The 24,230-nt window shown below is 47.8% G+C and overlaps 1 pseudogene; it reads left to right on the top strand.

The window, feature by feature from the left end:
• Positions 1 to 1,231: 1,231 nt before the first annotated feature.
• On the top strand, positions 1,232 to 23,436 carry LOC135050626 (uncharacterized protein K02A2.6-like; annotated as a pseudogene).
• The last annotated feature ends 794 nt before the right edge of the window (positions 23,437 to 24,230 follow it).

Genomic DNA, 24,230 nt, shown 5'->3' with positions numbered 1-24,230 from the left:
AAGCCATGGGCAGTAAAAGCCCATTCAAAATAACGTTGAAAGCGGCACTAGTTCGAGTGCCTCGGTGACAGTGGCGTGCTTTCACTGCACATGAAAGCATGCCCCTGTCAATCACCCAGATGTGATTGGACAGCGGATCTGTCACTGGATACAACTGTCCAGTGATAGATCCGCTGTCATCACTGGGTGGGTGGCGGGGATGCGGCGGAGGTGCGGGCGTTTTTGGCGGCGGGACCCGGCAGGGATGGCTAGCATGACGGCAGGCCTGGATCCAAGAGGATCCAGTTTCTGCCTGTCATTTTCTTAGAGTTTGGCAGCGGAGCGAAGCGCTCCAATTTAAACATGGCGCGATTAGCGTAATTTTTTGAATCTTAGATGGCCGCTGCGAGCCAATCACAGCTCGCTGCGTCATCGCCCCACCCCTCGGCGCTGGCTTATGTAAGCCAGCACGAGGAAGTGGCTGTCAGTCCGCCGGCGGGGAGGGTGCGAGCAAGAGCTCCTGAAGAAAGAAGACGCCGGGAAGTCCTGGGAGGCGGCGGCCATACAAATGAGCTGCCCAAAGGCCGCCGCCCACCCAGGTGAAGAGAGAAGACGCCGGTGAAGGCAGAAGACTCCAGTGAAGACAGAAGACTCCAGAAGTCCTTGGAGGTGGCGGCCATGGAAAAGAGCTGCCCAAAGGCCACCGCCTTCCAGGTGAAGACACTGTTGAATAATATTTTTGTAAAAAAAAAATGTGTTGTGTGTTTATTTTAATATTTTCTTTACAGGCAGACTACAGGTGCCAGCGGGCCCTTAATGTCCGGGCATGCTGGCACTTGTGGTTCTCCAAGTGTCGGCATGCTGGGGCAGGCTTGCTGAGACCTGTAGGCCACCTGTAAAGAATAATATTAGCATGCCATGAACCCCGCACCCACCGCCACCAGGGGTAGTTGCTCAGGGAGGGGGACTCTATTTTATTTTTTGGAGTCCCCACTTTCTGAGGAATTCTAGCCCTGGGCTGACTGGTTTAGGGGGTGTTTAATGTTATGGCAGGGGGACCTCATACCAAGTGTCTCCCCTGCTATGGCATTATCCCCCCTGGCTGGTTCAGCCTGGTGCTGGTTTTGATCAAGTATGCGGAACCCTATGTGTTTTTTTATTATTAAATATATACAGGGGGGTGGGTGTGTAGAGTGTCCGAGTGCCTCCCCAGCCAAAGACCTCACCGCACATCACTGCACTGGGCCCCTCCATGCAGGCTGTAAGTGAGGAGGAGGGCAGCATAGAGCAGTTGGAGGAGCAGGAAGAGTCTGGTGATGAAGAGAGTGATGTCTTCATGGACAAAACTTATGTAAAACATATATAAAATGATTTTTAACATATTTGATTGTCACTGTCTTGCCAGTAAACATATTTAAATCTTTAATTGAATCAACAATTGTGTTTAAAATATATATACTTTCAAAGTTGTTCAATCAATGCATTTTAAAGCTGCCATATATTAGTACAATAAAAAACCAAAAAAGTATGTGGCCGTATCCCTGATATATATATATATATATAGGGGGGCACCAATATTTTTCTTGCCTCCGGGCAACTGGGACAAACTTACGCCACTGTGTATGACATCCTATCAAAGTTAGAGTGCATTTGCTAATGTTGACAATATGTGACCTACAGCCTTCAAACATTGTGTACTGTATGTGTTTACTTGGCCATTACCACGTAATGGATGGTGTTTGTTAACCTCTATAGTATGCATATTGGCAGGGCCGGATTAAAGGTGGTGGGGGCCCAGGGCAACGTAGATTGTGGGGCCCCGACCTATGACGAAGTCTCGCCCCCACCTTCCTCCTCCAGGGGACGCGCGCACACACACACACACACACACACACACACACACACACACACACACACACATACACACACACACACCCCCCTTCACTTACATTTCAGTAGGGACTAGGGAGCGCAGGCTGTCCGGCGGCTTGCAGTCACTGTCTTGCGGGATTTCCCTGTCCCGCGAGACTGACTGTGCCGGAGCTCCTTGGCGGCCGCTGATTACTGAAGACCCCTATAAAACCATTTTGTAGGAGTCTTCCTTCGGCAGCTCAGCTGTTCAGTAACAGCTTTTCAGCGAAAACGTAGGTTGTGGGGCCCCTGGGACGGCTGCCCCTCTCGCCCCTGCCTTAATCCGGCTCTGCATACTGGGCCTTAATCAGCTTCAGCTTAAAAATTGCAAATCGGCTGATTATCAGATGCGTGTGTTCAAAGCCCTAAATGCATTCGCAATGTGATCGCAAGCCCTAAATGCGTTCACAATGTGTTCACAATAAGTGCATTCATATATCGATCGCCAGGAAGTGAACATTTGTGGGAGGTTACATGGCGTTTGCGGGGAGTGGTTAGCAAAAGGCAGGCATGTCATGGACGTTTTTGGAGACTGGAGGTCAGCTGCGATTCAAAACATGGCATCGTTGCAACTGCAGCCGCGTATATCCTGCGTATGTGTATAGGTCAACCAGAAATGTCGATGGTACTCGATTCCTGCATATGCATAGCAATTGTGTGACTGCATACACAAAATTGCAAATGCATCGCTAGGCATCTTTTACCTTTCTGGGCGGCCCTTAACATGCCCAGCTTCATCACATAAAGAAAATCCACTTCATCACGTCAGTATAGATAAAAAGCAAAAGGTACTTTTATTTCAAACATCTATTAAAAAGTCTTTCAATCAGGCATGGGGCAACTCCGGCAGGAGAAACGGTACATGCGTTTGGTTGTATAAATGTACTCAGTGGAGCTCACCAGATCCTCAGGACGCCGTTATTCTTACGGTGCTTCCTACTACGGGATGTGCTCTACCCGTGGATGTTATTTATACACCGCTAGCCATCCTTAGATCACAGAACCACCCAGCGCTGCAGACGCCGCCAAACTTCTCCGCTCTCCCCTTCAAAGATGCTCCCCGCTATGTACGGATAGTGACCAGGTTCACCTGCTGCTGCCGACGCGTTTCTACCCTCAGCGGGTCTTTATCGAGGCACCTCGGTAAAGACCTGCTGAGGGTAGAAACGCGTATATCAATATAACAAATATCAAAATAACAGGAAATGTTCCAGAGAATGAACCTGAAAAGAGGCTGGATATCTCAGACAGACAGACAACAATCCATAAATGACTTCAAAATCAGCCATGAAGTACTTACACAGGAAGGACAGACTACATTTTTGAATGACCATCAAAATTTCTAGATGCGACTATTACAGAATATCTGTAGCATGCAATCATGATGTGCTGGACTGTGGCATGAAGGGGCCCCCAGTGGAATGCAATCATATGGGCCCACTAAGGGGTGTAGCCAGTAACCAGAAAGGGTGTGGTCAACCATCAGAGACGAGTGGGCAGCCATATAGGAGCATCATAGAATATTATATAAAAGCGGCATCTGGAATGGTCTGATGGCTTATAAGTGGTATTCACTGGGGTCTGATGGTATATACGGCATACCTCGCAACCATCATGATTTTGTAGGGACAGTCCAACTTTTCAGGCACCCTCTGCAGTTTCCCATGGTGGATGAGTAGGTTGGAAGGTGCACATGAGCTCGGCATCTATTCATGGGAGAGCGGTACTGGACCCATGCCCACAAATTTCTAGAGCACTGGGTGTGCCATCAGCATGCAGAGGCATGGCTCATGGGAATGGCATTTCTCATACGCCTTACGCATGCACAAGGGTGGCAATGCGCACACTTTATATGCAGCTGTACAGCCTGCAGGATGCATGCCCAGAGTGTCCAAAGCTCTGCAACTATAATACCTAAATGCTAAGGCCATAAGGCAGTGACAGTGCTGCTCCTAGGACTCTGAGCCCTAGATAATGGGATCGCTCGCACACCGCTAGTTATGGCTCTAATGCTTGCCAACATTTGTTTTATACCCTCTGCGAGAATGCCCAGAGGGGGAGATGCACCTGATCACTGATGTGGGTGGAGTCTGAGTGATCTTTACATTTGACCACCTTGCGGCATAATGCACCGAAATAAGGGTCTATGAAGACAAATTTAGACACATGCATACCTAACCTCACCTATCTAGTTCCGAAACTTAATGAAAACCAGTATGAAAAACAGAATACTGTAATTGTGTATTATTTATGAAGAGGAAAGCAGCTTTAGGCTTGGGCCACACATAGCCTATTCGCCAGACTCATTTCACAGAACTCTAGTCCGGTCAAAACACTGGCCCTCATTCCGAGTTGATCGGTCGCAAGGCGAATTTAGCAGAGTTACACACGCTAAGCCGCCGCCTACTGGGAGTGAATCTTAGCTTCTTAAAATTGCGACCGATGTATTCGCAATATTGCGATTACTAACTACTTAGCAGTTTCAGAGTAGCTTCAGACTTACTCTGCCTGTGCGATCATTTCAGTGCTTGTCGTTCCTGGTTGACGTCACAAACACACCCAGCGTTCGCCCAGGCACTCCCACCGTTTCCCCGGCCACTCCTGCGTTTTTTCCGGAAACGGTAGCGTTTTCAGCCACACGCCCCTGAAACGCCGTGTTTCCGCCCAGTAACACCCATTTCCTGTCAATCACATTACGATCGCCGGAGCGATGAAAAAGCCGTGAGTAAAATTACTTTCTTCATAGTAAAGTTACTTGGCGCAGTCGCAGTGCGAACATTGCGCATGCGTACTAAGCGGATTTTCACTGCGATGCGATGAAAAATACCGAGCGAACAACTCGGAATGAGGGCCACTATGTGGAATCACACATAGCCTTTTTGCAGGATGCCGCAGAATGGCATCCGGCCAGTGCCACGACCGGATTTCAAGTAGAACACAGGGGGTCATTCCGAGTTGTTCGCTCGTTGACGATTTTCGCTATGCTGCGATTTGCTGCAAAATGTGCATGCGCTTAGTTATTTAACTAAAAACTTAGCAGATTTGCTGTGGATTCTGCGGCGCTTTTCAGTCGCACCGCTGATTGGTGAATGATTGACAGGAAAGGGGCGTTTCTGGGTGGTAACTGAGCGTTTTCGGGGAGTGTGCTAAAAAAAGCAGGCATGTCAGGGAAAAACGCGGGAGTGTCTGGCCGAACGCAGGGCGTGTTTGTGACGCCAAACCATGAACTAAATGGACTGAGCTGATCGCAATCTAGGAGTAGGTCTGGAGCTACTCAGAAACTGCTTGAAAATATTTATTAGCAGTTCTGCTAATCTTTCGTTCGCTATTCTGCTAAGCTAAGATACACTCCCAGAGGGCGGCGGCCTAGCGTGTGCAATGCTGCTAAAAGTAGTTAGCGAGCGAACAACTCAGAATGAGGGCCACAGTGCGATACAGCCACACTGTGTGAACACATACATTCAAATGTATGTGTTCTCCTTGAAATCCGGTCGTCCTGTCATCTGGCTCAACCATGGTCCGGTGGATGCAGCGCCGGCGCATATGTGTGGGCGGCTGCTTAGCAGCCCATATGCAGGCTCCCACCTGTCAAGCGGGTCCGCTGAACGGGACCCGCTAAAATGCAATGTGTAGCCTCAGCCTTAGGGCTTGTGGCAAGTAATAAACGGCTGTGAAACTTCTTCTCTTGGACCAGTAAGTATCAAGTATAAGATGTGTCCTCATACATCTAGCCTCAATACGCCATGCACCGCGATATGCCCGGCGTGAGTGAGCCTGCAGTTCCCAGGCAGCACTGTAGCATAACATTTCGCATGGTGATACAGCCGCAGTAACACACACAATATGGGCCGCATACCATTTTAATCAGCAGTTTTCTTGCGTGTCTTATTTGCATCGTTATGCAGGGAAAACAGGCACAAAAAGACACCTGGCCTGACTGCAGCTATGATAGAGGAGGAGAGGACACATCTGTACGGTAAGGCAAGCTACCAAACAAAGGGGTCTATTTACTAAGCCTTGGATGGAGATAAAGTCGCTGGAGATAAAGTACCAGCCAATCAGCTCCTAACTGCCATGTCACAGGCTGGGTTTGAAAAAAGACCTGGATTTGTCTCATATTTGATTACATGAAGCTTAACTAAAGAATTTTCAAATGAGGACATTTTGGTGTATCCATTGAGGATGATGTTATAAGCCAATTGGAAAACTTGGTGGGAGATTTATAAAAGCCTATAAAATGCCAGAAGGTGATTGGTTAGTACCTTATCTCTCTCCACTTTATCTCTCTCCAGTGTTCAATAAATCTCCACATATAGTCTAAGTTATTTCCAGTATAGCAGCCATCTGTCTGAGAAAGACCTGCACATCTTGTAGTGAGCCTTGACCTTACATATGAAATCTGGGCCAGAGAGGTCTGCATCTACAAGATTGGACATATCAAGTGGCTTCAAGGCTACACTTCCTGATCAGGCACTGGCCAGCCAGCAATCCCTATGCTAGTAACGAGGGTGGCTTTAATAATGGTTTTTAGTAGGGCATATTTGGGGCTATTAGAGACCCTAATCAGCAGAATAATTTACCTCTAGTCTGCTCTTTTCAGAAAAGCATCATCTATTTTAAACTGATGTTTTCTCAATGTTATGAAGGTGAGATCTCTCTGAAGCTTATCCCGCACAAGTGATCATGAAGAGGATCAACTTCAGGGGCATATACTGTAGTGCGGGTATGTCTGGTAGTCCTTTATGACTCCTCAATATTCTTTTGTCCTCTTTGCTTGGGCTTGCTCTAAAGGCCAACTGGGAAAACTTGACTACATCAGACCTCTCACTTAGGGTTCTATGTACTAAGCTTTGGAGAGAGATAAAGTGGACAGAGATAAAATACAAGCCAATCAGCTCCTAACTGCCAAATCACAGGCTGTGTTTGAAAAATGACAGTGGGTTGGCTGGTACATTTTGGGCTGATTTATCAATGAGTTTTATTATGCACAATGAGTTTTAAAACTCATTGCGTATGATAATTGGTGCTACAGCCAATCAGCTCCCAACTGTCATGTGTTTGAAAAATTATCATCTACTTCCACTTTATCTCTCTCCAAGGCTTAATAAATAGACCCCATAGACCCCTATGAGCCCACTGTGAGGTATATAACTGACACACTAGTGCTATCCTAGCCATCTGTAGGTCACTATATTCACCATTTTTGAAGAGGATAATGTGGTGTATATAGGCCCTCATTCCGAGTTGTTCGCTCGTTATTTTTTTTCGCTACGGAGCGATTAGTCGCAAACTGCGCATGCGCAATGTTCGCAGTGCGCCTGCGCCAAGTAAATTAGCACAAAAGTTTGGTATTTTACTCACGGCCTAACGAGGTCTTTTCATCGTTCTGGTGATCGTAGTGTGATTGACAGGAAGCGGGTGTTTCTGGGCAGAAACTGACTGTTTTCTGGGAGTGTGCGAAAAAACGCTGGCGTTTCTGGGAAAAACGTGGGAGTGTCTGAAGAAACAGGGGAGTGTCTGGGCGAACGCTGGGTGTGTTTGTGACGTCAAACCAGGAACGAAACTGACTGAACTGATCGCAGTGTAGGAGTAAGTCTCGAGTTACTCAGAAACTGCTAAGAATTTTCTATTTGCAATTCTGCTAATCTTTCGTTCGCAATTCTGCTATGCTAAGATACACTCCCAGTAGGCGGCGGCTTAGCATGTGCAATGCTGCTAAAAGCAGCTAGCGAGCGAACAACTCGGAATGAGGGCCATAGTACCCATTGCTGTATATGTGTTCTGGTGGAAGGTTACCACGGATCTTATTTTGTATTTGTATTAGTTGGTGTATGAATCTATTTCTGTGTTCTTTATTTTCCTGTTCTTCTCCAGTAAATAAGCATGCAACACTCCCTGTGTCCTGGTTACATTAAAAACTCATTGAAATATAAGTAACAGATTTAACACTGGCGACGAGGATTAAACTGTTCTTCAGCATGGCTCCAGGTATCAGTGGAGCACCAGTGGGCTGACACAGCACAATTGTGGGGTGCAAACAGGAACAACCCATTCAGACTGCCAGCAGCACCTAACTTGAATAAAAGGAGCACGTGAGTTATATATTCATTTTCTAAGGAAGGGAGGACTAAGTATAAAGAAAAGATGTCAGGATATATTGGCACAATAGCTGCATTTAATGGTACTATAGAGGACTGGGCTACATATATTGAGAGTGTGGAGTTGTATTGTGTTGTTAACGCAGTGGAAGGAGACAGGAAGGTTCCAGTTTTACTCAGTGTAATGGGTGCCCAAACATACAGTCTGCTGAGGAGTTTAATAGCACCTGAGCAGCCAGCCAACAAGTCCTTTACTGACATTGTGGACATTTTACAAAAGCACTTAAACCCTAAAACATTAGTGATTGCTGAAAGATTCAGGTTTCACAGAAGGAATCAATGTGAAAGTGAAAGTATTTCTAAATACATTGCAGAGCTGAGGAAGTTATCTGAACACTGTGCATTTGGAGCAGGGTTATCAGATGCTCTAAGAGACCGTTTAGTTTGTGGGATGAAAAGTGCAAGTACACAAAAGAAATTGCTGGCTGAGCCTGACCTGACCTTAGAGCGAGCACTGTCCATAGATATTTTAATGGAGACTGCAACCAGGGATGCATCAGAATTGCAGCAAAAGGCACCAGAATGTACTCCCAATCCAGTTAATTGGTATCAGAGACAGTCCTGTGTTTGCTGTGGGAAGTCCTCACATGATGCCAGTCAGTGCTGGTTTAAAGACAAAGTGTGTAGAAAATGTAAGAAAAGAGGCCATATTGAAAGGGTGTGCCAGTCGGGGAAAACACCAAACCGCTCGCAAGTAACCAAAGTTCCCGGGAGAAAACGTACAACATCCCAGGTACATAAAGTAGCCGACAATGAATCAGACTCTACTGATAGTACTGGTACAGAAAAAGGGTTATGCAGCCTAGAGATGCACTCTATGACGGCAAAAGAGCGTCAAGTGATTTGGGTCAGTTTGGAAGTAGCAGGTATTGACTTAAAAATGGAATTAGACACAGGCTCTGCTCTGTCAGTGCTAAATGCAAGTGATTACAAACGCCTGTTTGCTGCTATTCCTTTAAAGAAAACATCCGTAACACTCCGCACATATACGGGTGAACTGGTGTCCCCATTGGGAAAAATAAAAGTTTATATGAAATACAAAGGCAATACCCATAAGCTGTATTTGTACATACTTCCACATGGTGGACCGGCATTATTGGGCCGCGAATGGATAAGGAAAATCCAACTTGACTGGCATTCCATTCATAGGCTACAATCTCCTGCATCTGATGTATCCAACAATGACGCAGCTATTAAAGAACTTTCTAAATTATTAGCTGCCGCACAACCCATTTTCCAACCAGGGATAGGCACGTTAAAGGACATTAAGGCCAGTATAGAGTTGGATCCACATGCCGTCCCAAAGTTTTGTAAAGCTCGCACAGTAGCTTATGCCATCCGACCAGCGGTTGAGGAGGAACTACGGAAACTGGAAGACTCTGGTATACTCTCCCCAGTGGAATGGAGTGAATGGGCTACGCCCATAGTTCCGATAGTAAAGAAAGACAAAATGGGAAGTATCCGTATTTGCGGAGATTTCAAAATGACAATAAATCCAGTACTACGGACTGTGCAGTATCCTTTGCCTAAAATAGAGGATATCTTTGCAGCTCTCTCAGGGGGTGACCGCTTCTCCAAAATTGACCTAGCTCAAGCGTACTTGCAAATGGAAATTGAGGAGGCATCTAAGAAATATTTAACCATCAATACTCACAAAGGTTTATTACAATATAACCGTCTTGTGTTTGGACTTTCTTCTGCCCCAGCATTATGGCAGAGAGCAATGGATCAAGTCCTACAAGGGATACCATGTACGCAATGTTACCTGGATGATATAATTGTAACAGGCAAAGATGATGTGGACCATTTAAATAATTTTGAAAAAGTATTAACCCGACTACAGTAATATGGACTCAGACTAAATAAAGATAAATGTGCATTTTTCCAAGAAAGCATTTCATATTGTGGACATGTGATTGATAGAGAAGGCCTGCAGAAATCAAATGATAAAATTGAGGCAGTACTACAAGCACCCCAGCCACAGTCTGTGTCACAACTGAGATCTTACCTGGGCCTAGTTAATTATTATCACAAGTTCTTACCAGACCTTTCCACAGTAATACACCCGCTAAATGCCCTACTACAGAAAAATGCACGATGGAAGTGGACAAAAGACTTTGAGAAAGCATTCTCAGAAACAAAAAGATTGATTACATCTGATGAAGTCCTTACTCATTTTGATCCGAAACTACCCATCAGGCTAGCGTGTGATGCGTCACCGTACGGCATTGGAGCAGTGTTATCACATCAACTGAGAGATGGTAGCGAGAAGCCAATAGCGTTTGCTTCACGGTCTTTGACAGTAGCAGAGAAGAATTATGTGCAAATTGACCGAGAGGCCTTAAGTTTAGTATGGGGAGTGAAGAAATTTCATCAATTTTTGGATGGGCAAAGGTTTACATTAATTACGGATCATCAACCACTGGTATCAATTTTTAACCCCCACAAGGGAGTCCCAGCCATTACTGCAGCTCGGCTTCAACGTTGGTCATTATTCCTGGGTGCTCATACATACGACATTGAGTTTAAAGGAACAAAACTACATGGCAACGCTGATGGTCTATCGTGTTCTCCCTTGCCCCAAAGTGAGGAGGACAGTGATGGAGACCTCCTGGAAGTGTATCACAATATGTTGATGGAACAGCTACCTATTACCAATGCCACGATCAATCGGGAAACAAGGAAAGACCCGGTACTATCAAAAGTAATGGACTTAACTCTCAAAGGTTGGCCTAAACATGGCGATGCTCAATATTATGGGTTTTCAGGCAGGAGAGATCAGCTTTCTGTCTGTCAAGGAACTCTATTGTGTGGGTCCAGAGTGGTAATACCACCTAAACTGCGAAACAGAGCTTTGGAAATTTGCATGAGGGTCACCTAGGCACAGTAAAAATGAAGAATCTTGCTAGAAGCTATGTGTGGTGGCCAGAAATCGATGGTCAAATTGAAACTTTGACAAAAGGGTGTGAAGGATGTCAAAGAGTTCAAAATGCACCACCTTTAGCCCCGTTACACCCCTGGGAATGGCCTTCATCTCCATGGCAGCAGGTACATATTGACTTTGGTGGTCCATTCATGGATTGTATGTTTCTTATTGCAGTGGACGCTCATTCAAAATGGCCAGAGGTAATAAAGATGAAATCCACTACTTCTGAGAAAACAATTGCTGTGCTGCGAACCATCTTTGCTAGAAATGGTCTACCAGAGCAAGTGTGCAGTGACAATGGGCCACAGTTTGTGTCCATGGAATTCAAAAAGTTCATGCAAGACAATGGAATTAAACATTTTACATCAGCTCCACACCATCCAGCCACTAACGGTTTGGCTGAGAGATTTGTCCAAACATTCAAAAAAGCTATCAAGTCCATGCACCATGAACATCTACCTTTGCAACACACGATTGACAACTTCTTGTTTATATATCGTAGGACTGAGCACTCCACTACCGGTCAGCCTCCTGCGGTGCTATTTATGCAACGGAACTTATGGTCTCAGTGGGACTTGATAAAACCGGATGTAAGGCGGAAGGTACATAACAAACAGTTTCAATCAGTTTATCAGAAACCTACTCGGTTCTTCCACATTGGCCAAGAGGTTCTGGTCCGTGATTATAGAGGAGACAAATGGCAACCGGGAATAGTTTCTTCCAAATCCGGCCCTCTGATGTACGTGATTGAAGTTGGAGGAGAATTGTGGCGTCGCCACATTGATCAAATCATTGAGGCTGGGAGGCAAACAGACTGTACGTCGACAGCTGGACATAGTCAAGCCAGTGATGTGGGGGTTTATGTATACCCCTCTGGAACTGATACAAAGACTGTTCCTGACACTGTGGAGGAAATGTACCCCTCTGGGTCAGATACAGAGACTGTTCCCAAACCTGTTATGGAGTCACCTGAGCATGAGGTTCCCTTAGTAACAACTGATCCTGAACCTTCTAGTGTGATTTCTGTGGAGCAGCCGGTCACTCTGGGAGTTAAACATCGGTATCCAGACAGAGTTCGTAAGGCACCTCAAAGGCTTGATTTGTAGCCTTCTGGGGTAACGTATACATTGCTTAGTGCTAACATTTTCATGTCTGCATTTATCTAAGTTGGGAGGAGTGTGGTGTATATAGGGGGTCATTCTGAGTTGTTCGCTCATTATTTATTTCTCGCAACGGAGCGATTAGTCGCTAATGCGCATGCGCAATGTCCGCAGTGCGACTGCGCCAAGTAAATTTGCTATGCAGTTAGGAATTTTACTCACGGCATTACGAGGTTTTTTCTTCGTTCTGGTGATCGTAATGTGATTGACAGGAAGTGGGTGTTTCTGGGCGGAAACAGGCCGTTTTATGGGTGTGTGTGAAAAAACGCTACCGTTTCTGGGAAAAATGCGGGAGTGGCTGGAGAAACGGAGGCGTGTCTGGGCGAACGCTGGGTGTGTTTGTGACGTCAAACCTGGAACGAAACTGACTGAACTGATCGCAGATGCCGAGTAAGTCTGGAGCTACTCAGAAACTGCTAAGAAGTGTCTATTCGCAATTCTGCTAATCTTTCGTTCGCAATTTTGATAAACTAAGATTCACTCCCAGTAGGTGGCGGCTTAGCGTGTGCAAAGCTGCTAAAAGCAGCTTGCGAGCGAACAACTCGGAATGACCCCCATAGTTCCCATTGCTGTATATGTGTTCTGGTGGAAGGTTACCACGGATCTTATTTTGTATTTGTATTAGTTGGTGTATGAATCTATTTCTGTGTTCTTTAGTTTCCTGTTCTTCTCCAGTAAAGAAGCATGCAACACTCCCTGTGTCCTGGTTACATTAAAAACTCATTGAAATATAAGTAACAGATTTAATAGATAAGGACCTTGTCACCTCTTTTGACTGCAATCCATTGAAGAGGGACCTGGGGATATACATAGTCTGGAGACTTAAATAGCAGAGCATTATGTTGAGATCCTTTAGGGTTGGACTTGCCCATAGGGGTACAGGGGAAGCCCCAGTCCGACACTGAGATCCTTTATTTCTGAGACTGGTGTCCTAATGGTGCCTATTTCATGCAGAGGTACTGTGCCAGCTATGGGCAGCAGAATTAGGTAATTTCAGGGAAGACTTGCTTGTGCAACGTTTTCTCCACTGTTACTTTTTCGCTTAATGAACAGTATCCTCTTATTTTGTTCAGAATAGCCTTTGGAGAGAGAGGTGTCGTGGCTCAGACTCTGAGGTAGGAAAGATGTATTCCACTTACCTGACAGGAAAGTTTTTTTTCATAAAAAAAAATCCCTGCCAGCAAGGAAAAACCATATTATTTCTACCTCTGGAACAGAGGGCGGAGAGAGGTGACCCTGGCAGTGATTTTAACTCAGACTTTGAGGTAGAAGAATGTACAGTATTGCATTTAGCTAAAATAACGAGATTTATGGTAAGAACTTACCTTTGTTAAATCTCTTTCTGCGAGGTACACTGGGCTCCACAAGGATAGACATTGGGGTGTAGAGTAGGATCTTGATCCGAGGCACCAACAGGCTCAAAAGCTTTGACTGTTCCCAAGATGCATAGCACCGCCTCCTCTATAACCCCGCCTCCCTGCACAGGAGCTCAGTTTTTAGTTAACCAGCCCAATGCAGTAGCAGGAAAAGAGACGACAACGGTTAGTAGCCACATACACCACACTCTCACAACAGAAGTGTCAGCGGCTAATGCCATACCAACCCAAAGAAGCTAAGTGCATCAGGGTGGGCGCCTTGTGGAGCCCAGTGTACCTCGCAGAAAGAGATTTAACAAAGGTAAGTTCTTATCATAAATCTCATTTTCTGCTGCGGGGTACACTGGGATCCACAAGGATAGACATTGGGGATGTCCTAAAGCAGTTCCTTATGGGAGGGGAAGCACTGTAGCGGGCACAAGAACCCGGCGTCCAAAGGAAGCATCCTGGGAAGCGGCAGTATCGAAGGCATAGAACCTTATGAACGTGTTCACTGAGGACCACGTAGCCGCCTTGCACAATTGTTCAAGGGTCGCACCACGGCTGGCCGCCCAAGAAGGTCCAACAGACCGAGTAGAATGGGCCGTAATGTGAGCAGGAGCTGACAGACCAGCCCTCACATAAGCATGTGCAATCACCATTCTAATCCATCTGGCCAAAGTCTGCTTGTGAGCAGGCCACGTTTGTGAAAACCAAACAGAACAAAGAGAGAATCAGATTTCCTAATAGAAGCAGTTCTCTTCACATAGATACGGAGAGCCTGTACCACATCCAAAGACCGCTCTTTGGGAGACAAGTCAGGAGAGACAAGTGCCGGAACCACAATTTCCTGATTAAGGTGGAACGAAGAAACCACCTTAGATAAATACCCGGGACGTGTCCTAAGAACCGCCCGGTCACGGTGAAATATCAGATATGGGGAACTACAAGACAAGGCACCCAAATCCGACACTCTTCTAGCGGAGGCAATAGCCAGCAGGAACACCACCTTAAGGGAAAGCCACTTAAGATCAGCTGAACCAAGAGGTTCAAACGGAGACTCTTGCAACGCCTCCAGAACCACGACAAGTCCCAAGGAGCCACAGGCGGGACGTAGGAGGTTGAATCCGCAAAACACCCTGAGTGAACGTATGCACATCAGGTAAGGTCGCAATTTTTCTCTGAAACCACACCGACAAGGAAGAAATATGAACCTTGGGGGAGGCCAGACGCAGGCCTAAGTCTAGACCCTGCTGAAGAAAAGCCAAAAGTTTGGCTGTACTAAACTTGTAAGCATCATAATTGTTAGATGCGCACCAAACAAAGTAAGAATGCCAGACCCTATGGTAAATCCGAGCAGAGGCCGGTTTCCGGGCACACAACATAGTTTGAATGACCGCCTCAGAAAACCCTTTAGCCCTCAAGACGGAAGCTTCAAGAGCCATGCCGTCAAAGACAGCCGGGCCAGGTCCTGGTAGACACAGGGGCCCTGAACGAGGAGGTCTGGGCATTGTGGAAGTAGAATTGGACGCTCTGACGAGAGGCCCTGTAGGTCTGAGAACCAGTGCCGTCTGGGCCACGCTGGAGCTATGAGAAGCAGGATTCCTCCTTCCTGCTTGAACTTCCGAATTACCCTGGGCAGGAGTGACACCGGAGGGAACACGTACGGCAGCCGAAACTTCCATGGCACCGCCAGCGCATCCACGAATGCTGCTTGAGGATCCCTTGTCCTTGCTCCAAACAACGGAACCTTGTGATTGTGTCGAGACGCCATCAGATCCATGTCTGGAAGGCCCCACCTTTCCACTAGAAGTTGAAACACTTCTGGATGGAGGCCCCACTCTCCGGCGTGTACGTCCTGACGACTGAGAAAGTCTGCTTCCCAATTCAGGACTCCCGGAATGAATGTCGCCGATATGGCTGGTAGATGGCGTTTCGCCCATTGAAGAATCCATGAGACTTCCTTCATTGCCAAGCGGCTTTGAGTGCCGCCTTGATGATTTATGTAAGCCACTATGGTGGCGTTGTCCGACTGTACTTGAACAGGACCGTTCTGAATTAAATGCTGGGCCAGGTTCAATGAGTTGAAGACCGCCCGCAATTCCAGAATGTTGATCGGGAGGAGAGACTCCTCCTTGGTCCACCGACCCTGAAGGGAGTGTTGCTCCAATACCGCGCCCCAACCCCTTAGACTGGCATCCGTCGTTAACAGGACCCAGTCGGATATCCAGGAGGGACGGCCCCTGCACAATCGTTGGTCCTGGATCCACCAATACAGCGGCAGATGGACCTCCGGAGTCAATGAGATCATTTGAGACCTGATCCGGTGAGGCATGCCGTCCCACTTGGCCAGAATCAGCCTCTGGAGGGGGCGAGAATGGAATTGAGCATACTCCACCATGTCGAATGCAGACACCATGAGGCCCAGCACCTGCATTGCCTAATGTATCGACACTTGCGGACAAGAGAGGAAGTAACGAATCCTGTCCTGAAGCTACAGGACTTTCTCCTGAGACAAGAACAACCACTGGTTGTGATTGTACAATAGCGCTCCCAGGTGCACCATGCTCTGAGCAGGGACCAGGGAGGATTTCTTCCAGTTGATGAGCCATCCGTGGGCTTGCAGAAACCGGACAGTCAGATCTAGGTGACATAGGAGAATTTCTGGGGAATTTGCCAGGATCAACAAGTCGTCCAGATACGGTAGGATCCTGACCCCTTGACGACGGAGTACCACCGTCATCACCGCCATAACTTTGGTGAAGACTCGCGGAGCCGTGGTTAAACCGAAAGGTAATGCCCGAAACTGGTAATAGAGGTTGCCAACCGCAAACCTCAGGTATTGCTGATGCGACACTGCTATAGGAATATGCAGGTAAGCATCCTGTATATCCAGGGAGACCATATAATCCCCATGTTCCAAGGCCAGAACGATAGAGTGAAGGGTTTCCATACGGAACTTGGAGATTCTCACAAACTTGTTCAATGCCTTGAGGTTGAGAATGGGCCATGAGGACCCATTTGGTTTCGGGACTAGAAACAGCGGAGAATAGTACCCCTGGCCTCTCTGAGCAAGAGGCACCTGTACTACCACTCCTGTGTCCAGGAGGGTCTGTACCACCGAATGAAGAGGCAGGCTTATTTATCTTGGAAGCTGGCAGACGGGCAGCCCAGGCTCTTTTGGGCTTTGGCTTACCAGGTTTGGAAGTGCGGGCCTGTTTGTGGTACGCCTGACCTTTTGCTTTTACCTGAAGGACGAAAGGGACGAAAGGAAGTACTTTTAGCCTTCGCCACAGAAGGAGCAGTACTTGGCAGACAGGCTGTTTTGGCAGTAGCCAAATCAGCCACTATCTTATTTAAGTCCTCCCCGAACAGGATATCTCCCTTAAAAGGGAGTACCTCCAGGGTTTTTCTAGAATCCAGATCCACAGACCAGGATCTCAGCCACAATATCCCGCGAGCCAGGACTGACGTAGTAGAAGCCTTGGCTGCCAGAACACCGGCATCAGAAGCCGCCTCTTTAATATAGTGAGAAGCAGTGACAATATATGACAAGCATTGTCTAGCATGGACAGACGAGATTTCAGCTTCCAACTCCTGTGCCCACGCTTCAATAGCTTCTGCAGCCCATGTCGCTGCAATAGTGGGCCTATGCGCAGCACCCGTGAGGGTGTAAATCACTTTCAGACAACCCTCCACATGTTTATCCATAGGCTCTTTCAGAGACGTGACGGTAGTGACAGGCAGAGCTGAGGAAACCACCATCCTTGCCACATGCGAGTCCACTGGAGGAGGTGTCTCCCTATTTTTAGACAGCTCTGGCGCGAGGGGATAGCGAGCAAGTAGCTTTTTGTGAGGCACGAACTTCTTACCTGGATTTTCCCAGGATTACTGACGTATATCAACCAGGTGATCAGAATGAGGTAAAACTTGTTTAACCACCTTCTGACGCTTGAATCTATCTGGTTTCTTAGGAGGAACGGATGGCTCGGGATCATCCGTAATCTGCAGAATCAACTTTATAGCCACCAATAGATCAGGAACATCCACTTGTGAACTGTGATCCCATCAGTATTATCAGTATCAGAATCTGTGGGGTCAGTGTAAATGCCGTCCTCATCAGACAAGCCGTCAGTGACAGCAATGGATTGTGAGGAAGTAATGGCCCGCTTAGAGGACCCTTTGGTCTTAGGCGAGCGAGTGTCAGACTTATTAGTAATCAGCGACTGGTTCAATTTCTTTAACTGAGCGGACAAGTTATCTGCCCACGGCGGATTAACCGCGGGGACCAAATACGGTTGGACCGGCATAGGAGGTCCCATAGGGGGCGTTAGTTTAGTAACTAGCGTATTCTGTAGTGTGGAGAAGGTAGCCTATGGCGGGTCATTCTGGACCCCCGTTGCAACCGTCCCACTGGGGGGCAAGGAACCCCCCCAACCAGAGCCCTCAGCTGCTATATTTTCCGCAAAGGTATCTGCGGCTTCAGCACTACTCCTAGTGTGTTCAGCCCCAGAACCATTACCCTCATAAGCAGACATGTTATAACTTGCAGTATAAGGTAACACAGTACAATTTATCAGCAGCACAATACCTGACCCAAAACCCTGCGCAGTGTAGTCAGCACAAACAGGGATTCTGGAGAGATATGGTGACTAAAATCACAGAGAAAAATACAATGAAAGTATATCTTGTGAATATCCTATATTATAATAAACCTGACGCACCAAGCCCCCTCAGGTTATAGGGATAGCAAGCTGAGTGAGAGACACGAAATGGAAGTCACCCAGCAGGCCAATGCACACACATATAGTCACAGTTTGTACAATGCAGACGTTATGACAAGCAATAATACTGCACTGGACTAGCTTACATAGGGTGTGGTATGGTATGCCGGCGGCCGGGCTCCCGGCGATCAGCATACCGGCGCCGGGAGCCCGACCGCCAGCATACCGACAGCGTGGTGAGCGCAAATGAGCCCCTTGCGGGCTCACTGCGCTCGCCACACTATTTATTCTCCCTCCAGGGGGGTCGTGGACCCCACGATGGAGAAAATGTGTCTGCAACCAGAAGACCACCCCTTATATATAGCTATGTAATCAATAGATATAACACTGCACAGTAATGACTGGGTAAATGTACCAAAAAAACTAGTGATGAGCGGGTTCGGTTTCTCGGAATCTGAACCCCCCCGAACTTCACCCATTTTACACGGTTCCGAGGCAGACTCGGATCCTCCCGCCTTGCTCGTTTAACCCGAGCGCGCCCGAACGTCATCATCCTGCTGTCGGATTCTCGCGAGATTCGTATTCTATATAAGGAGCCGCGCGTCGCCGCCATTTTCGCTCGTGCATTGGAGATGATAGGGAGAGGACGTGCAGCGCTCTCAGTTTCTGTGTTCAATGTGCTGCAAATATCTGTGCTCAGTGTGCTGCAAATATCTGTGCTCAGTGTGCTTGCAAATATCTGTGCTCAGTGTGCTGAAAATATCTACGTTCTCTGCCTGAAAAACGCTCCATATCTGTGCTGCATTGTAGTATAGGAGGACAGTGTAGAATTTTGCTGACCAGTGACCACCAGTATTATATAGCAGTACGGTACAGTAGTCCACTGCTCTACCTACCTCTGTGTCGTCAAGTATACTATCCATCCATACCTGTGGTGCATTTTAGTTGTGCGCAGTATTATATAGTAGGAGGACAGTGCAGAATTTTGCTGACCACCAGTATATAATATATAGCAGTACGGTACAGTAGTCCACTGCTCTACTTACCTCTGTGTTGTCAAGTATACTATCCATCCATACCTGTGGTGCATTTTAGTTGTGTGCTGTATTATATAGTAGGAGGACAGTGCAGAATTTTGCTGACCACCAGTATATAATATATAGCAGTATGGTACAGTAGTCCACTGCTCTACCTACCTCTGTGTCATCAAGTATATTATCCATCCATACCTGTGGTGCATTTTAGTTGTGCGCAGTATTATATAGTACGAGGACAGTGCAGAATTTTGCTGACCACCAGTATATAAAATATAGCAGTATGGTACAGTAGTCCACTGCTCTACCTACCTCTGTGTCATCAAGTATATTATCCATCCATACCTGTGGTGCATTTTAGTTGTGTGCAGTATTATATAGTAGGAGGACAGTGCAGAATTTTGCTGACCACCAGTATATAATATATAGCAGTACGGTACAGTAGGCCACTGCTCTACCTACCTCTGTGTCGTCAAGTATACTATACATCCATACCTGTGGTGCATTTTAGTTGTGCGCAGTATTATATAGTTGGAGGACAGTGCATAATTTTGCTGACCACCAGTATACAATATATAGCAGTACGGTACAGTAGGCCACTGCTCTACCTACCTCTGTGTCGTCAAGTATACTATCCATCCATACCTGTGGTGCATTTTAGTTGTGCGCAGTATTATATAGTAGGAGGACAGTGCAGAATTTTGGTGACCACCAGTATATATATAGCAGTATGGTACAGTAATCCATTGCTCTATCTCTGTGTCGTCAAGTATACTACAAAAGTTCAGTAGAATGACCCAAAAATCAAAATTAAAAGCATCTGATGAGAAGCGTAAACTTGCCAATATGCCATTTACAACACGGAGTGGCAAGGAACGGCTGAGGCCCTGGCCTATGTCCATGGCTAGTGGTTCAGATTCACATGAGGATGGAAGCACTCATCCTCTCGCTAGAAAACTGCAGTGCCACTCCTAGGTGGGCCAGGTGTTTGTCGGCCACTTGGGTCTCTTAGCTTAGCCATCCAGCTGTGGAGATGTGTCCTGTACCCCAGGACACATCCCAACAACAGGGTGCTGGGGATCTGCATCCCCTGCAGAGAACAGCTGTGGACAGCGCTGGGGCAGCTCGTCTGTCCCCAGCGCCTGTTGGTGTGCAGCAGCGGCGGGTGTCCGGTGCAGGGACAGTGTATCGGTTCCCTGCACCGGACGAGGAGCGTCGTCGGGCAGCGGCGCGGCGGCGCTTCAAACTTGGCGCCTATTTGGCCGCCAATGGAAAGCGCTGCCCGCGGCCTTTCAAATCCGGCGCTGTCCGCGAGCCAAACGTGGCTCGCGGGGCGCCAGCCAATCGGAGAAGGGCGCGGCGAGCCAAACGGCGCTCGTCGCATCATAGGGAGCCGAAGACCCAGGGCGCGCGGAAGAGCGCAGAAGAAGACGGGCGGGCGAAGAAAGAAGACGCCGCCCGGACCACGGAGAGGAAGGAGGCCGCGTGGAAGAGCGGCGAAGAACCGGATGGAGGAAGAAGACGTCGGACTTGGGGAGAAGAGCTCCGGTGACCGCTGAAGAGGCCAAAAGTCGTCGGCCACCCAGAGAAGGATGTCCAGTGGCGGCTGGACTCGGAAGGACGACGGAGGCGGCGCCGCTGCTGGCCAGGACGGGTCAGCGGCAGAAGAGAGCACCGGAGACCCCCGGAGCAGGTGATGCCTCGGTGAGGCTACTTTCAAGCCCCTCCCCTTTCCTCCCTAGACCATCAGGGACAGACATTAGGCCCGGGGCCACAGTTCAGGCACTAGGCCTGTGGCGCAGATAGGAGTTTGGGGTCACTATTTGATTTGGTGGTTTGGGCGTTAGGCCCAAGCCACCTTAACGGCGTAGTAGGCGGGCAATAGGCCCGAGGGGCAAAATCAGGCGATAGGCTTAGGGGACATTAAAGTGCATTAGGCCCTAGTTTAGTTGGCGGCCGCTAGGGATATAAGGTGACCCTGGGCACTAGGCCCAGGTCACCCAACGGGTGACAAGTTAGGCGGGCGCTAGGCCCGTGGGTGATGTTACACTAGGTTGGAGTTAGGCCCTGCACGGCTGTTTGTTTGTTTGCCTCCTTACAGGGACCTGTAAGAGGAGAAGACGTTCGCAGTGCGGAACTAACGGTGAGTAGCATCTGTGTACGTTTGTCCCTTTGTCTGTCCCCGAGCGCCGGAATAGGGGTTTGCTCACGGACGTGAGAACCCCTTCATCACACTACGTGCAAGAGTGCGAGTGTGTGAATTCTGGGTGGCTTAGGCTTTGTGCCTGTGATGACCTTTCACCCAACCGGTGAAGGTCGCCGTCACCCCTGGGGTATCCCCTTTTCCGGTGGAAGGAGGGTTGATACCCCCCCTTAAGGTTGTCTATTTTCTCCTCAGCTCGTTCGTCCGTCAGCTCTGAGAGGGAATCGCTGTGTCCGGATCCGACTGAAGATTTACAGGTCCGTTGAAGGTTCCGGTACATGAAGGTCAGAGAGTGCGGCGCCTGGTGAGTAGCGAAACTACACCAGCACGGCAGCAGGCACCACCACACCGCACCGCCACCCCTCTCACACAGCGACCTTGGTGCACCTCTTTTTTTCTTTGCATCATGTGCTGTTTGGGGACAATTTTTTTGAAGTGCCATCCTGCCTGACACTGCAGTGCCACTCCTAGATGGGCCAGGTGTTTGTGTCGGCCACTTGGGTCGCTTAGCTTAGTCATCCAGTGACCTCGGTGCAAATTTTAGGACTAAAAATAATATTGTGAGGTGTTCAGAATAGACTGCAAATGAGTGAAAATTATGGTTATTGAGGTTAATAATACTATGGGATCAAAATGACCCCCAAATTCTATGATTTAAGTTGTTTTTGAGGGTTTTTTGTAAAAAACAAACAAATCCAAAATACACCCGAATCCGGCAAAAAAATTTCAGGGAGGTTTTGCCAAAACGCGTCCGAATCCAAAACACGGCTGCGGAACCGAATCCAAAACCAAAACACAAAACCGGAAAAATTTCTGGTGCACATCACTAAAAAAAACCCTGACCAAATGCACTCTTTCTTAATAATCACTGTCTAAACGACATGTAGAATACTTAAGTGTCTTGTAAAGGCACAGCGCTGACTGTCAGGCGGCTTTACAAAGGAGGATTTGCCCAAGCAGTCCCAGGAACAGTGTAGCTGAGAGAAATGGCGCCCAAACACTGACTAGGAGTGACGGAGAGATAGATATGCAGCTCCAAGGCGGGAACATTTACTGTAAATGGCGCCCTGGAGCTGGGGGAGGGGCTATAGGTCAAAGCCCATTCCCCCCTGCTGGACATAACCACCGGTACTATGGGCTTATAGGAAACGGTTTATAAGAGAAACCGACCTGTACCCGCACCCTGGTGGCCTAGTGGGGTCGCCTGTACTATCACAGTGTCCACGCCAGCGCGCGTGGCTCGCCTCCCACCGGCCGCGCCGGATCGCGATAAAGAGCAGGTCCCGCGAACGGGACCCACTTACCACCTCCCGAAGCGCGGCCATGCGATCATGGAGAGCCCCAGCCGTGTGCGTCTAACATGAAGAAAACCGGAGCCTCCTGCTGTAGTTACCCGGCAACCAGGACACGGGAGTGTACAGCGCCGCTGGGGAGTGATGGAGCTGCAGCAGGGAATGTCTCCTGACATCTAAACTCTGCTGCAGCCCTTGTAGTCTTCACTTTTCTTCAGAAAAAAGCTCCTGGCAGCCCCTCTGTTAAGTGCCTGCTATCTGCAGCACCAACTACAAAACTGAGCTCCTGTGCAGGGAGGAGGGGTTATAGAGGAGGCGGCACTATGCATCTTGGGAACAGTCAAAGCTTTTGAGCCTGTTGGTCAACAAAAACCAGGTTGCGCTTGACAATCAGAGAATGTGAAAATGTATTATAATAAAAATATTTATAACGATTCTCCCGGGAGTATGATAAAAACAATTCAATATGACATAAAATCTGCTCAATAGAATACCCCTGAACCTTAATAATTAATTAGAAAGTGCTTTCTATACAAAGAATGCCTAATGCTGTTTGATGCAGAATGCAAATGTTTTAATTAAAAGAGATTTTGTAACATTAATAGTGAACTATAAAAATAAACTACAAATCTGTATACAGAAAAGTAAAACTCACTTGATCCGTGAAAACAAAATCCCAAAGAAAGTCCTATAACTGTAGCAGCACGTGACAGTTCCAATGATCTTAAAATTATAAATAACCTTGAATGAATGAATAATGACTGAGTGGTGTGGAAATAGACTGTGCAAATGCACAATTACCCGCTGTGATGATTGCAGCAGAGAGAGCCCGGAGTGCTGTTGTTTGAGTCAGCCGCTGTGCCCCTGCTTGGGGACGGGAGAGCAGGGTCCGCACTGAGCCGCCGGGCTGAGATGGAATACAGCCTTGCAAACTGGTGGCTGATGATGGTACTTCCCGGGCGGCAAGCTGTTACTTGTGCGGCCTGATGTCAATGAGCTCTCACCGATGGCGGAATGACGGGACTCCCACGGGCAGCTCAGAAGGAGCCTCTCTGTGATTCACCTATGAAAAGGCGAGGTGATGATGGAGTCACAGGGGGTCTGCAGTGTTTGTAAACTGCAGTCAGACACGCTAGTAGTGACGGTGTGGTAGTTGGATTACCACACGGAGCTCCAGGTGAGCTTTGCTGAGATGCACAGCTAACGGAATGAAATGGCTCCAATAAGCCGGTATCTGGCTGTGAGCTGAATGATGAACAGCCGATGTGGCAGTACTCGTGCTGCAGCTAATCCTTTGTGGTAGAATGTTCTTGAGCCTGTTGGTGCCTCGGATCAAGATCCTACTCTACACTCCAATGTCTATCCTTGTGGAGCCCAGTGTACCCCGCAGCAGAAAAGTAAATGTATTTTTCCCCCCACTATATATAACAGTTCACCTGGTAATGAATCGCTGCCAGGACCTGGTTCTCCTTTCACATTATGCAAGAT

Source organism: Pseudophryne corroboree, chromosome 1 (genome assembly GCF_028390025.1).
Source record: "Pseudophryne corroboree isolate aPseCor3 chromosome 1, aPseCor3.hap2, whole genome shotgun sequence".
NCBI lineage: Eukaryota > Metazoa > Chordata > Amphibia > Anura > Myobatrachidae > Pseudophryne > Pseudophryne corroboree.
Note: the sequence above shows the minus strand (reverse complement) of the source record. Positions and strands in the feature narration are given on the sequence as shown.